Source organism: Dromiciops gliroides, chromosome X (assembly GCF_019393635.1).
Source record: "Dromiciops gliroides isolate mDroGli1 chromosome X, mDroGli1.pri, whole genome shotgun sequence".
Lineage (NCBI taxonomy): Eukaryota > Metazoa > Chordata > Mammalia > Microbiotheria > Microbiotheriidae > Dromiciops > Dromiciops gliroides.
In genome coordinates, this window is record NC_057867.1 from 12,381,610 (window position 1) to 12,396,873 (window position 15,264).

The following is a 15,264-nucleotide window of genomic DNA, read 5'->3' on the forward strand; positions in this document are numbered from 1 at the left end:
TAGCTTTATTGCAGCTTAAAACTCCCAAGCTCAAGCAATCCATCAGTCCTAGCCTCCTGCTATCAAATATTATGGACACACTATCATGCGTGACTTGAACAAATATTTATTAAATGTGCTCATTTGAAGACACTGTAGATAGATAAAAATAAGTCTCCGTGTTCTCGAAGCTTACGCTCTGTTAGGGAATATAGCATGTACACAGTTAAGTAAATGTGAGAAGGAGAAGGCCACTAACAAGTGGGGCAGTTAGGAAAGGCTTCTGACATCTAACCTGTGCTTGGAAGGAAATTTAGAAATCTGAGAGATGAAGTTATGATGGGCCTATAGTCCAGAAATTGGAGAGTATGTATGTAAAAGGCATAGGGTGGGAGATGGAGCAGGGGTGGGGGATGAGGGTGGAATGTCACACATTGGAAATAACCAGCAAGCTAGTCTGGGCAGAATGGAGAGTGTGCAAAAGGGAGTAAGAGGAAATAACACTGGAAAGAACAATGGGAGGCAGTGTGGAGTGGGCAGTAAGTGCATGTCTGGAGCCAACAGGGAATGACTGAAGGTTTTCCGGGGAGAGGGGGGCGCATTACACAATGAAATCCGGCCTTTGGAAAGCAGGCCTGCCATCTTTGGTACACTCACATGGGGGCTTGACTGTGGGGATGTGGAGAGAGCAATTTGCTAAAAAAGCCAAAGACCCTCCAAGATCCATATGTGTGCCCTGAATGGCCACATACCCCACAGTGCTTTTATAAGGCTTTGAGAACATCCCTAATGGGCAGCATTGCCAATTAAACCCAAGCACTCTGCCAAAGGAGATTTAACTTTGCCACCTTTTCTCTTTGGATTTTGGCCATATTTCACTGTTTTCTTCAGTCTCTTAATTGGCCCTTTTTGGAATCCACCCTCTTTCCCCCCTGGCAGCAAATGCAACTTAGTTCTTTGTTCACACACCCCAATAAATAGTAATAATGATTTGGTCTCATTTCTAGCCATCTGATGAGCGAGGTGAATTCATCTCTAAAGTAGGCTGTTCAAAATTCTTTTTATAACTAATATCCACTGGGGAGTGAATGGCTCAGGGCTGTGGCTATGAAACCTTGCCATTCTGCAGAACATTTAGTGAGAGAAATTCTCCCATGGGCCTCCTTGTTCTGTGCTCTGTCCCCCCTCCCCCCTCCCCACTTCTCCTCGTCATCCATAATACTTGATTAACTATCTGACTAACCATTGGTTTGCATCCTAGGTAAGATATGTGATCTCCCTGCATCTGCTGCCATTTTCCTTAAAGTGGATGGAGATCCCCCCTGAAGAGGCAATGACAGACACTCGTGAGGGTCATCCACTGCCGTTGGTTTGGGTCAAGGGGAATAGCCATTCACGTTGCATGATTGTTGTGTTGCTAACTTTTTGAAAGTACCATAAAGGGAGCCTATGAAATGCAAGTCTTATGTTTAAGAATTATCCCAGGGACAGCTAGGTGGCACAGTGGATAAAGCACCAGCCCTGGATTCAGGGGGACCTGAGTTCAAATCCATTCTCAGACAGTTGACACTAGCTGTGTGACCCTAGGCAAGTCACTTAACTCTCATTGCCCTGAAAAAAAAAAGAATTATCCTTGACTGGATCATGGAGAAAGGGGAGTTTTAATCAAACTTTGTTTTCTGCTTCAGTTGAAAAGCCTGAATGGAGATAGCAGAGTGTAGCATCTAGAATGCTAAGTTGGGAGCCCTGGGACCTTAGGTTCTAATCCTGCCACTGACATGGTTTGTCAGCCCTAAAGTTTTGTGGAAACACAAGCTGTTGAGAGGAATGACTTAGGGTCAGTAAAGGCCTAGGGGTCAGAGCCACAACTGGCCATTTTTGTCCCTGGGGCAAGCAGCATTAAGTAGGTCCTCCAATCAACTTTGTAGTTCATTTCTTTCTAATTTTGTTTGTGTGTTGTTCAAAATACTTTTTTCTGATTATATGTAAATTTTTTAAAAATTTATTTATTTTTTTTCTGGGCAATTGGGGTTAAGTGACTTGCCCAGGGTCACACAGCTAGCAAGTGTTAAGTGTCTGAGGCTGGATTTAAACTCAGGTCCTCCTGAATCCAGGGCACTGTGCCACCTAGCTGCCCCCACATGTAAATTTTTAATATGGTTTTTTTTTAGATTTTGAATTCCAAATTCTCTCCCTCCCTCCTTCACCTTCCCCCTCTTTGAGAAGGCAAGAAATTTGATATAGTTTATACATGTGCAGTTATGCAAGACATATTTCCCTATTAATCATGTTGTGAAAGAAAACACAGACCCCCCCCCAAAAAAAAAAAAGAAAAGAAAAAGCAAGTTTAAAAAGTCTTTTTCAATTTGCATTCAGACTCCCTCAGTTCTTTCTCTGGAGGTACAGAGCATTCTTCATCGTGAGTCCTTCAGAATTGTCTTCTATCACTGTGAATAGCAAAGTCATTCACAGCTGATCAGCGTGCCATATTGCTGTTATTGTCTATAAACTTTGTAATTCATGATATGAAAATAATAGAAGTCATTAAGGTGGATTTAGCCTTTAGGAAAGCAAATGGTGGGATAGTGGCTCATAGATGGTGGTTCTTAATCTAGTAGCATCTTATTATAACTGATTATACTTGCTAACTAGGTGTCAACCTCAGTTCCTTCTGAATATATTACAGTTTTCAGAGTCTAGTTTCCCTTGCCCTCAAGAAAACTTCCGGTTGCCCTGCCCTACTTATGACTCTGCCTGTGTTCACACCCCTCCTTTCACACTCATTAGCAGTGTGATTCTGGGTAAATCCCTTTATTTCTTTGAGTCTTGGTTTCCCTATCTGCACGATGGGGCTATAGCATGCCTATGGCACTGATCTCCCATGGTTACCACCAATGTCAGTTGTTGCTGTCCTTGAATATCTGTGGTGCTCCCAGGTGTGTAAGCCAGTCTGATTGTCTCTTCTGTCAAAAGGAAGTTACAGGGGCAGCTAGGTGGCACAGTGGATAGAACACTGGCCCTGGAGTCAGGAGTACTTGAGTTCAAATCCGGCCTCAGACACTTAACACTTACTAGCTGTGTGACCCTGGGCAAGTCACTTAAGCCAAATTGCCTCACTTAAAAAAAAAGGGGGGGAGTTACAAAGCTTTTGTTTATAAAGTGCAGAAAGGAAGGGATAAGATGGAGCCCACTGACATCCCTAAGCAACAAAGGCACAAACACCAAACTTAATGATTTTTCAAGTGCCCCTGTGTGCATGGTGTCTTGCTAAGTATTGTGTAATAGGAATTACATGATGGGGACCCTGTTTGCTGGGAGGTGATGTTGCCCACAGATGGGATGTGCTGGCCTGGCTGCTTCATGAGAAAGATGGGAAAGGGACACAGTCTTTGTACCTTCCCTCCAATGAAAGAAATGATTTGTGGGGAATTGTTATCCTTCACTTCCATTTGCCTTCCAGAGTCCTACTTCCCAGTAGTGTTTGAAGGGGAAAAGATAGGAATTCATCCCTTCTGATGGCCTAGAATGTTTGTTTCCCTTTCAGGTTTTTGGGCAGATAGGCTTTTGTTTGTTTGTTTGTTTTGGTGAAGCAATTGGAGTTAAGTGACTTGCCCAGGGTCACACAGCTAGTAAGTGTTGAGTGTCTGAGATCGGATTTGAACTCAGGTACTCCTGAATCCAGGGCCAGTGCTCTATCCACTGCGCCATCTAGCTGCCCCCAGATAGGCTTTTGAAAGAGGGAAGGGAGAGAGCACAGGCATGGCATTTGACAACCACCGCTATAGTCAGGACCCCGAATGGCCTTGAGTGAAGAGCCAGGGTAGAAAAATCACAGGAAGGATACCAGGCTTCTCTCTACTCCTGGATCTAGCACTAGCTACTTGTGTTTGGCTATTCCCACAAGCCTTTGGGATTCAATTTTCTTATCTAAAAACTTAAAGGGTTTGACCATATCAGGGAGTTGGCAGCTCTTTAAAAGAGAGGAGTCTTGGGGGCAGCTAGGTGCTGCAGGGGCCCTGGATTCAGGAGGACCTGAATTCAAATCCAGACTCAGACACTTGACACTTACTACCTGTGTGACCCTGGGCAAGTCATTTAACTCTCATTGTCCTGCCAAAAAGAGAGAGAGAGAGAGAGAGAGAGAGAGAGAGAGGATCCAGTTGCAGTAATATTTGTAAAATACCAGTTTTCGAAGGTTTGCTCTGTGTTTGTCTATGCACGCATGTATGTGTATGTGGGGATACGTGTGTCTGTGGAGACCAAAGAAACCTGCTGCTGAACTCAACACTGGTTTACATGGTTTTCTTACTTTAAAACGGGAAGGGGGCGGGGAATCTGTCTTCCCTTTCTATTTGGCCCTTTCCTGTTTTTCCTATAAAGGACAGACGTGCTTTAGCCTTTTTAATTCCTTTTGAAATGTTAGGCAATGACCACATGTGAGGTCAGAAAGCTCCAGCAACCTACGAGTGATCTGATGAAGAGTGAAAAGGGTAAGGCAGACGCCCAAGAGGAAAACTGAAGCAGCAACATTTGTTGAGAACATGCAAGCAACGGGATTTCTTACGGAGAATATCAGGGCACAGTCTATCTGTCCAAATTGATATTAGCTTGCTATCAAATCTATTTTCCTTTGTTCTCAGGAGGAGGAGGGGGAGGGACATGTCTGACCTCATCCTCTTCCTTCGGGATACCATGGTCAATGACAAATGCCCAGGTTCCAGCAGGAGGGTTTCCAGGGAAGCAACTGACATAGAAAAAGGGCAAACGAGATGCCCAATATAAAAATAAAACAATTGATTTTCTTCTTTTCCTTTAACAGAGTAAATATTGCTGAATTACATTTGTCAGGAAGGAAATCTAGTGATTTCATCACCAATGAAATCTTCCATTTTCCCACCTTCTCCCCTCTAGACAAGTTGGCTGTCTCTTCAGTCATCTCTACAACTCTCTTGTCTTCTTGTGGAATGGCTTCTCTGGAAAGGTGGTGGTGGAAAGGTAGGAGCAGTAATACAAACTGTAACTGGGGTCACATCATCATCATCCTCCTGGCCCTTTCTTTCTCTGATAAAGGTCTCACATCCAAGATATAGAGGATGTCCCAAAAGTCTTAGTGCAGCTTAATAGCTATTAAGGCTTAAAAGTACACTAAGGCTTTTGGCCCAGGGGCAGACCCATAATAATGTAACAATGTTTAATAGCTATTAAAGCATTCTCTGGAGGAAGTTTTTAGAAGCCAAAGTAGCAGCACTAAGAATTTTAGGATATCCCATACAGAGAATTAATACAAATACATAAGACCAAAAGTCATTTCTGAGAATATAATCAAATAGTCCTCAAAAAGAGTTGCAGACTTTCTACAGCCAGATGAAAGACTGCCCCAAATCATCAAAACCAAGAGAAATGCAGATCAATACAACTTAAACCTTTCAATCCCATACCCAGCAAACTGACAAAAGATGGGGAGACTTGGTGTTGGAGGGCTATGGGAAAGTGGGTGACCTTCTCCTATTGAAGGATACAAGCTTTTGGAGAGGCCAGAGATGATCTGGGGACATCATCAGTATCAGGATTAGCCAGGGCTACTCCAGTGACTGGCAGGAAATTGGTTCTGGGAGCTGAAGGCCTCTGGCTCTGGGTAAAGCATACCTGCTTAAAACCAACAAAAAACCATGGAATAAAGAGATTTTTTTCCCTTAGAGTACTCTTTACTACACTGGGTAATATGACTTGGGATATGGATGTTGAAGGGAGTAGGCTCCGGCTCATTCCAAGGTTTAAGGCAGAGCCATCTTTTAGAGAAGAATCTCAAAAGTGAGAAAATCCAGTGTTTGGGGGTATTGAATATAGTGGCTTAAGAAACGGCTTCTTAAAATTTTTCCATTCATGACCCCTATTCACCTGAAAATTTTTTACATGACACCATACATATAGGGATATAAAATAGGTATGCATAACCTTTTACTGTTGACAAATTTTTGTGACCCCCACATTCAGTTATATGACCTCATATGGGGTCACAAACCACAATTTAAGAAGCTAGGTACTACATTGTCTAAATCTTCCCTACCATTGACTTGCAGGTCTATTCCTTGGCTACTTTTAGCTGTTTCCCTCTCTCTTTTTATTTATGGAGCATCTTAAGGTTTACAAATTGCTTTGCTTCCCACCACAATCTTGCAAGGTAGGTAGTACAAGTATTTATTGTTATTATTATTATTATTGTCATTGTTGTTGTTGTTATTGTTATCTCCTTTATGGAGATGGTGACACTGAGGTACAAAGAAAGACACAAAGTCACTTGCCTCTGCTCATATGGCTGGCCAGGTCCAGCATCATGATCTGATGTGCTTTCTACTATCCAGGGCCTGTCATTCCACAGCTCCTTGTTATTCAGGGAACTGGGAGTACTGGCCACACCCAGTCAAACTCATGGAACCCATCTCAGTGCATATAAACCTAACCTTGCTTGCATATCATTTGATCTGTTAATTAAAAGCAGAATCTCAACTTTATTATAGCTCTTTTTAAAATTTTACTCATCTTCCCTCTTGTCCTTGGTTTTGGCATTTTTAATATGGAAGCCTAGCATCCTGACATTTTCCATAATGTCTAATGACACATGATGACTTTGCAACCACAAAACAGGCCATTTAGGAGCCATTTAATGAATGGACCAGTCACCAGAATCAATAAATGAACTGGTTCATTCTTCAAGTTGAGATAAATCTTTCATGTGTGCAAATAACTCATCTCATAATTTTGCCATTTACTATTGGTGCAGAAACTTCAGCTAAATATGCAAATCTTGTTGTTCTTTGCCTTTCTGTAATTTGGCCTCATTATGGATGTCTTAATATCCATAATTTATGAATGTGTAACTGCTCACGTAAAATATTTCAATTCTCCCTCTCTGCTGGCTGTCAAATTTTCAGTCATACTGAAAAATTTAAACTTCTACAAGGTGAAGGAGCAAATGAATTCCAAGACAATGAGCTGGGACAAGAAATGAGGACCATGCTGACAAAATGAAGCTGGAAATTGAAAAAATCATCTAGATCCTTTGCATCCAAATTTTTTTCACCTAAAATATTGAGGTAATTATATGGAAGGTTGTATTCCTTTGTCCTGAAGTAATTGCTTCAGACTGCATATGCAATTGTGTTAGTCCATTCTTTCAAGAGACCAGTTGGAAATATTGGTAGAAAAGGGGTGAAAAAGTGGGAGGATCCCCTCTGTTTGTGGGTGTTCATTTTGGTGTCTTAAAGGAGGATTGGTTTAGTGAAAATAAGGCTGGGGCTGAAGTCAGAGTACCGGGGTTCAAATCCTACCTCAGAAATGTCCTAACTTTTGTAACCTTTGAACAAGACACTGAACCTTGGAGGTCTCAGTTTTCTCCTCTGTGATGTGAGGGGGTTGGACTAGATAGAATCTAAGATACCTTCCTATCATCCTATGCTAATTTTCCCAGATTGACCAGTCAATGCAATGGACCAGCAGCCTTGTGTAAACAGAACAACATTTCTAGTGACCAGTGAAATAATGGTCAATTGCAGTCTAATATTGGGTGTACAGTAGGACTTTGTTTGTCTCCATTATTTATCTGTTGTCAGTCACTTAGGAAACTTAGTGCCTACTATGTGCACTCAACTGCTCTTTCAATATCACTTGACAAATCTGCAATAGCTTTCTTGAGCCATTTTCACCTCCTCCCTGGTCCCAGTCTTATGGATGTCCAGTTCAGTGTAGAATGCCATTTCTGCTGAAATATCTGACTTAAGTAGGCTATTGGGATTTTGAATTTATTCTCATATATCTAACATCTAAATGCCAGAACCAGTGCTGTTCAATAGCTTTACTGTCCTTTATATCAATGCTCATCATTGCATTTCCTGCGTCTTTATACTCTCTGCATCATTTCTTTGATTCTGTGAAATGGTCAAATCACATTAACTAGTTGCTAAGCCAGTCAGTAGTACCAGCATAACCCAATTAGCTTCTGTTTCAGATTCCTGTCAAACCTTTATAACTGCCATAATGGTCCCAGGTCTCCTCATTTTCCATTGACTTCTATTTCCATCGATACTTGCATAGACAAAGGATCTGAGATTTGATGTGGTCATTATGTATTGTAATTTATTTTCCTTATCTTATATTCAATTGAGTTCAGATAGGAGTCATAATGGAAAAATTACTCGTACTATTTTTATGTTTAATGTTCTATATACTATTGTTTTGGGGGATGGGCAATGAGGGTTAAGTGACTTGCCCAGGGTCATATAGCTAGTGTCAAGTGTCTGAGGCTGCATTTGAACTCTAGTCCTCCTGAATCCAGGGATGGTGCTTTATCCATTGCACCACCTAGCTGCTCCCTAATGTTCTATATGCTATTGAACAGATAGATAAAATGATTGTGTTTTGTAATTGAATCAAGAGTGGATATAAGTTCATGGTCTTTGGGCTCAATGAAAAGATATTCAATGCAATTCCTGTAGGAGACATGGTAATGGGGAGGATTGGTTTCTATTTAGAGAGGTCAATAGTGTTCCTATCTTTTGTTCAATCAGTCATTTAACAAGGCAACCAAAGTCCCTGTCTTCCAGGAGCTGACATTCAAACTGAGGAAATGTGATTGCTGTACACACATTCTCTCTTTTCTCAGTTCTACCTACTGACCTCCCTGGCTTTCTTTAAATCCCTACTTTTACTGGAAGCCTCCCCCAAACCCTCTTAATTCTAGTTCCTTTACTCTGTTAACTATTTCCTACTTATACAGTATATAGTTTGCTTAGAACACATTTGTTGGCATGTTGTCTCTTCGATTAGACTGTAAGCTCCTTGAGGGTAGGGACTATCTTTTGCTTCTTTTTATATCCCTAGAGCTTAGCACAGTGCTCTAGTAGATACTTAGTAAATGTTTGTTCATTGATTGATAATTATCTTATATAGGCCTGCCAGCTTCTAGTTTTGAAGAGAAATTGGTTTCAACCATCATGTTTGATGTAACTCTTCATTATAGTAATGGGCACAAGCTTTCTATTTTGCTTAAAATCCAAATGGTATTTTTGTTGTATCTTTTGTGACCACTCAAAATCTTCCATACCCTTCTTTGGGGGTTCTCTTTCACCTTTGTAGTAAATTTTTTTATTTAAGTTGAAATTTTCATTTTGTTTTTTGTGCTACTTTGATTCTTTGTCTAACCTTTAACCTTTTGACTTTTGCATTCATTTACCAATTAAGGGAATCTTGAGTTTCTAATAGAACTTTGTTTTCTGTATTCTGTTAAGTTTGTTTCTTTTTTGTTGCCTTGAATTGGGAGATGTGGCATCCAAGTGTTCAACTGTATGTACCAGCTAGATATTGATGTAACCTTTCCCTGGATTTCCATGCTTTTTCTTTTCTTTTTCTTTCTTTTTTTTTGGGTGGGGCAATGAGGGTTAAGTGACTTGCCCAGGGTCACACAGCTAGTAAGTGTCAAGTGTCTGAGGCTGGACTGAATTTGAATTCAGGTCCTCCTGAATCCAGAGCCAGTGCTTTATCCACTGTGCTACCTAGCTGCCCCCTCCATGCATTTTCTGTTGTTTGGGGGTGTTTTTCAGGGCAATGAGGGTTAAGTGACTTGACCAAAGTCACCCAGCTAGGAAGTTTCAAGTGTCTGAGGTCAGATTTGAACTCAGGTCCTCCTGAATCCAGGGCTACTGTTTTATCCACTGCACCACCTAGCTGCCCCCCTCCATGCATTTTTTTTAACAGGGCAACGGGGTTAAGTGACTTGCCCAAGGTCACACAGCTAGTAAGTGTCAAGTGTCTGAGGCCGGATTTGAACTCAGGAACTCCTGAATCCAGGGCCGGTGCTCTATCCACTGCGCCACCTAGCCGCCCCTCCTCCATGCATTTTCAATAGCTTTCCTAAGCTGTTCCATCCATGATGTTGCCTGAGGCCCATGTCCTTCAGAGTACTTGTTCTTCTTTAGGGCCACCTTTCTTCCTATGGCTTTTATCATGACAGAGAAAACAATGTATATTTTGTGTGTAGGTTCTGAAAGAGTTTTCTACTTCACTGTCAAATATTATAAGAAAATGTGTTTGTTCAGGATGGTTATAGGAACCACCAGCTTTGGAGAATTCATTTTTCTTGGTCTACTAGGTGGACTAAGATAATCAGGCTGAAAAAACCCCTTTTGGATTGTTAGCAGAAGGAGGCCCAGCTCCTCTTTGGTCATTCAAGTCACTGATATTGTTTTGATTGCCCCGTCTGTTATGGGTTGAATGTTTGGAGTTTAAGTGAATATTTTCAATGACCTCAGGGTCTCCTACTTTTCCCTCTTTGAGTTTTAAGAGTGCCTTGATTTCATATTTTATTTCATCTCATCTAGGCTTATGGATTATGTGATTTCTTATCATTCCCCTGTGGTGATCTGTTCTATATTGTTCTGTAATTTAGATTTTACTGAGAAAATCAAGGTCCTGTGGGCAGCTAGGTGGCACAGTGGATAAAGCACTGGCCCTGGATTCAGGAGGACCTGAGTTCAAATCAGGCCTCAGACACTTGATACTTACTAGCCGTATGACCCTGGGCAAGTCAATTAACATTCATTGCCCCGTAAAAAAAAAATCTAGGTCCTTTGCAGTGAGCTGCCCCTTCTCCCTCCATTCCACATCCTCTGCTGTCCCCTCCTTTGCTATCTTTTTATCAAGGCCAATACCTCAACATATAAAGGTCAGTCACTAGACCTGGTCTGCACAAAAACCCAAAAGTCATTTCCTGATTTTTTTCCTCATTTTTAACTGACTACATAGATACATCCTGTGTGGTATAGACAGACAAATCAGAGGATCATATATTTAGATTGGGAAGGGACCTTAGACATGATCTACTCCAATAGCCTTGTTTTATAGATGAAGAAATTAAGGCCTGGTAAGTTTAAGTGACTTGTCCTAGGTCACCCACCTAGTAAGTTGCTGAAATGGGATTTGAACTCAAGTCCAATGACTATAAAGCCAGCAATCTGTCCACTGCACCACACTAGCATGCTATGTCATCATCCTGAGGGATTGTGCTACCAGAAATGACCTCTTAAAACAAGACCATAAGCAGCATTTTGAGCTAAAACCGACATGTAAGACTGCTTAAGTGTCGTGTTTAACATGATCCACCCTCCCAAGAGCCTGAGGTTCTCCAATAGTTAGCAGAACACTCCATGATCATCCTGGCTAAGTGCTTTCTGATATCCCAGGTTGTACTCTTATCTTGCTAAGCTTTTTCTTTCTCCTCCTTCTGACCTTGGCTGATGAAAGGACAGAAAGGGGAGTCTAACAACCTTCTACTTAGGAAAGGAAATGACACCTTTAAAAAATGATCTCATCTCTTCCTGGAGAAAATGAAGTCATTCTCCTCCCTTCTCCTCCCTTCACCTCCCTTCAGCTTTGTCCATTTTCTGCCCTCGCTATGTGAGGCCATCCAGAAGGAAATCAACTACAGTACATTTCCCCACAAGTGACAATCATGTGTGAGAATTACCACTGGGCAAAGGGAAGTAAAAGGAGGCAGATCATTTGGACTCCTGAGTAACAATCCATACAGGGAAATGTGACTATTAAAGCTGATTGCTAGATAAACAAATGTGGTGGAAATTTGCTTCTAAATTAATCTGAATTAATTGAGAGAGCAGTTGTTGTCTCCAAACATTTTTCTAATACACCCCTATCTGTGCAAATCAGATTTGATCATGTGTCCTGAATTTATCTATATAGCTATATTCATATTTACTTATTTATAAAATATATCCATGTATGACTGCAATAATACTTACGTACATTATAAAACTTCAACAGAGAAATTTAAAAGGATGAGATAAAGATGAAATATCATTTTATCCTAGAGGTAATAGGCAACACTTGGAGTTTATTGAATAGAGGAGTGACATAGTCAGACCTGTGTTTTATGAAAATCCCATTGGCAACTGTGTGGAAGCTATATTGGATTGGAAAGAGCCTTCAGTAAGGGAGACCAATTAGGAGACTGGAGCAATAGACCAGGTGAGAAGTGATAAGGGCCTGAATGTATGAATGACCCCCCCTCTTTATTATATGTTTACTATGTGCCCAGAACTGTGCTAAGTACTAGAAATAAAAATACGAATGCTAAGGTCCCTGCCCTCAAGAAGCTAATTTTTTAATTAGGCAAAAAATTACAAGTAGAGGAATTGTTGTCAGGTGGGGTATTACAAAGTTGACAAGGATAAATACAACAAGAATGACAAGTGGAATCGTGGGGGAGTATATCAACGTGCCCTTTTGAATGGCAATGGAATGGGAAAGTGGAGGGTGGGTAGAAGGATTCTGAGGGTATACGTGTGGTCACAGGGTAGAAGTGAAGAAGATTGCTAGGAAATAAAGTGAAGTATGGCTGGGACCAATCTGAGACAGTGGGCCAGCAAGGCCCTAGGATGGGCATTCCAGAATTGAAAGGGTTAAGTCCTCAGGGTATGGCTCTTGGTGTTAGAGGCAAAGCACAGAAGTCCTGGGACTACAGTGAGCATTGGGCTTCCTGACAGTGTTGATCTAAGGACCAAAAATGTGCTGACTGAAAGATTATCGTTGTCTAAGTGGCAGGAAAATAATGTCATTGCTAAAGTGACTGTCAGTTCGATGAAGGAAAAGGTGGTTGTTTACAAAATGCTCAAAATCTCAAACTGCCTTGCACACATTTGTTGCATAATACGTTTTGTTGAATGAACAAATGAATGAATATATGAACAAATGAATGAAGGTTGGTGACCCGGAACTCTTACTTGCCATGCCAGTCACATATCAGCTAAGATGGTCTTTTGATAAAGGCCTGCTTCATCTCTTGTCCGAGGATCAGTCTAGCAAAGGCAAAGGTACCCATCCTCAAAAGTTTGACCCATCCCATTAGTTTGTGGATTTTCTTTGGCCACAACTCATTAAACCATCTGCTCAGAAGCATGTGCAGTTTGAGATGTGTGTTAGTGAAGGACAAACCCAAAGTTAGGAAATCACAGCTCTTTTAAAATATAAGGAATGGATTGGGTTCTCTGCGGGCTCATCTTTAAGATTCCCAGATAACAACGTATGTCAAACATCAACAAAAAGAATAAAAATAAGTCAATATTTTGGGTTTTTTTGGATCCAACTCCCTCCTCTCAACAAACAGGAAGCAGGAATTCATCAATATTTTTCTTGCCAATGGTATACTCTTCCAACTACATACACAAAAAAAAATGCCTCCTGACTTGGAGAGCTACAGTTAATTTGACATATCCAGTAAAGAAAAAGTTTTTGATCCAAAGGAAGTTGTTGTCGTTGTCATTGTTGTTGTTGTTGTTGGTGTTTGTGGTGGTCCTTTATTCTCAAAGAGGACCAAGACATCAAGGTGATGTCATGACTTGCAATGAATTGGGTTTAAGTGAGGCAGGGCTGTGCAAGGTCACTAACCTCACTCTCTCCTCCAGAGCCATCTGGCTCCAGTGGCAAGATACAAATCAGGATGACTGGAGATGGCCCCTGATATTTAAGGCAATTGGGGTTAAGTGACTTGCCCAGGGTCACACAGCTACTAAGTTTCCGAGGGGAGATTTGAACTCAGGACTTCCCAGTTTCAGGGCCAGTGCCACCTAGCTGCCCCCAAAGGAAGTAGGAGGTCATAAGAAAGGCATCACCCACTAACTTTTACTCCAGTGCCTCCCATGACTCCAGTGTCATGGAGATGACCTTGAATTTGTAAAGGCTGCTCCAGAGGAGCCGATCTCTGGCAAATCTTGCCAAGCTGGAAAGGCTTGGAGTATGTGTCCCATGATGAATTATTTATCTGCTATCTAAGGACCACTAGTGGAAAGAAACTTATTGCCAGAAGGTTTGATATGAGTGGATGAACATTTTTGGCCATAACACACACACACACACACACACACACACACACACACACACACACACACAAAATGTAGTAAGGCATGGAGAAGATTTCATCTGCATTGATATAGGGACTGCCCTCCAACCTCCACAAATCATATATCCATGTCTCTGAGTATAATTAACTCTACATGTCCACCCAGCTGTTTCTCACAGCATCTCAGTGCATCCCTCTTGATTCCCAAGTCTCAATGACACTGAAGACTTAAGTGATTCATGCAAAACCAGAGAGCAAATGCTTTGCAGACCTAGGATGGCAGCTGAGTCCAAAGAAAGAAGGGGGTGGATGTAGGATATGTGAAGGTAGAAATGACAAGACTTGGCAACTCATTGGACATCTTGTATAAAGGAAAAGGAGAGATCAATGAGACTAAGAGAGTGGTGCCTTTGACAGTAATGGAGAAGTCTGGACAAGGAGTAAATTTGGGGGAGGGGAAGAGATTGGAATGAGATCTGAGGTGAAGATTATGATCCATCCATACCTTCTTATTATGTGTGACTCACTATGCCCCATGCAAAATGAAGGGGCAAGATCGGACTCTTACTCAGCAATCACTACCCTGGAGTGTGGACCTTGCCCTCCAACAGGCCCCTGCTGCAACCACAAACTGATCTGGGGTTAGAAGTTGGGATTGGGATTTTCCCAATAGCACGTGCACAGTTGCTTACAATGGGTGCCTTCATGGTCATAGTGACCATGAAGGGCAGCGTCCAGGTCAGAAAGGGAGAGGTTGGCAGTCTTCATAGCAGAGGAACAAGGCTGAGCTGCAGAGTATTGGGGAGCAAGTGGAAGGGAGGACCCCCAGTTAGCCATCTCAGTGTCAGACAGATGCAGCCTGTCTAACCAATCACCCTCTGATGAAGTGACCACATGATCCCTGTAGTCTGACCATGGCTCCCCAGGAGACCTGAGCCCTTACTCTGTAGACTGTTGCCCTAGGAGAATGAAGCCTCGTCTCTCTATAAGAGGTTCTAAATTCGCTGTTCTTCTCTTATACTGCCTTACTCCAAAGAGATTGCTGGGCCAGTAGGTGCTTTGCATAGATAATGAGAATTGGCTCCCACCTTTTTTCCCAAAAAGGTATTAGGACTGTTCTGTAAAATGCCATGAATGATTCAAAGGACATTTCCAATAGATACTTTCATTAAACAACTATTAATAAACTGCATATTAAATTCCTGCTATATGATATTAGGGAGTATATGAAAATGAAGAAGACAGTCCTCGACCTCAAGGAGTTTGTCCTCTTGCAGTATGGCACATAGAACACTGAATTTAGAGGCAGAAGATCTAGATTCAAATCTTCTCTGCTATTTACTATCTGTGAGATGACCTTAATAAGCAAGTTATATAAC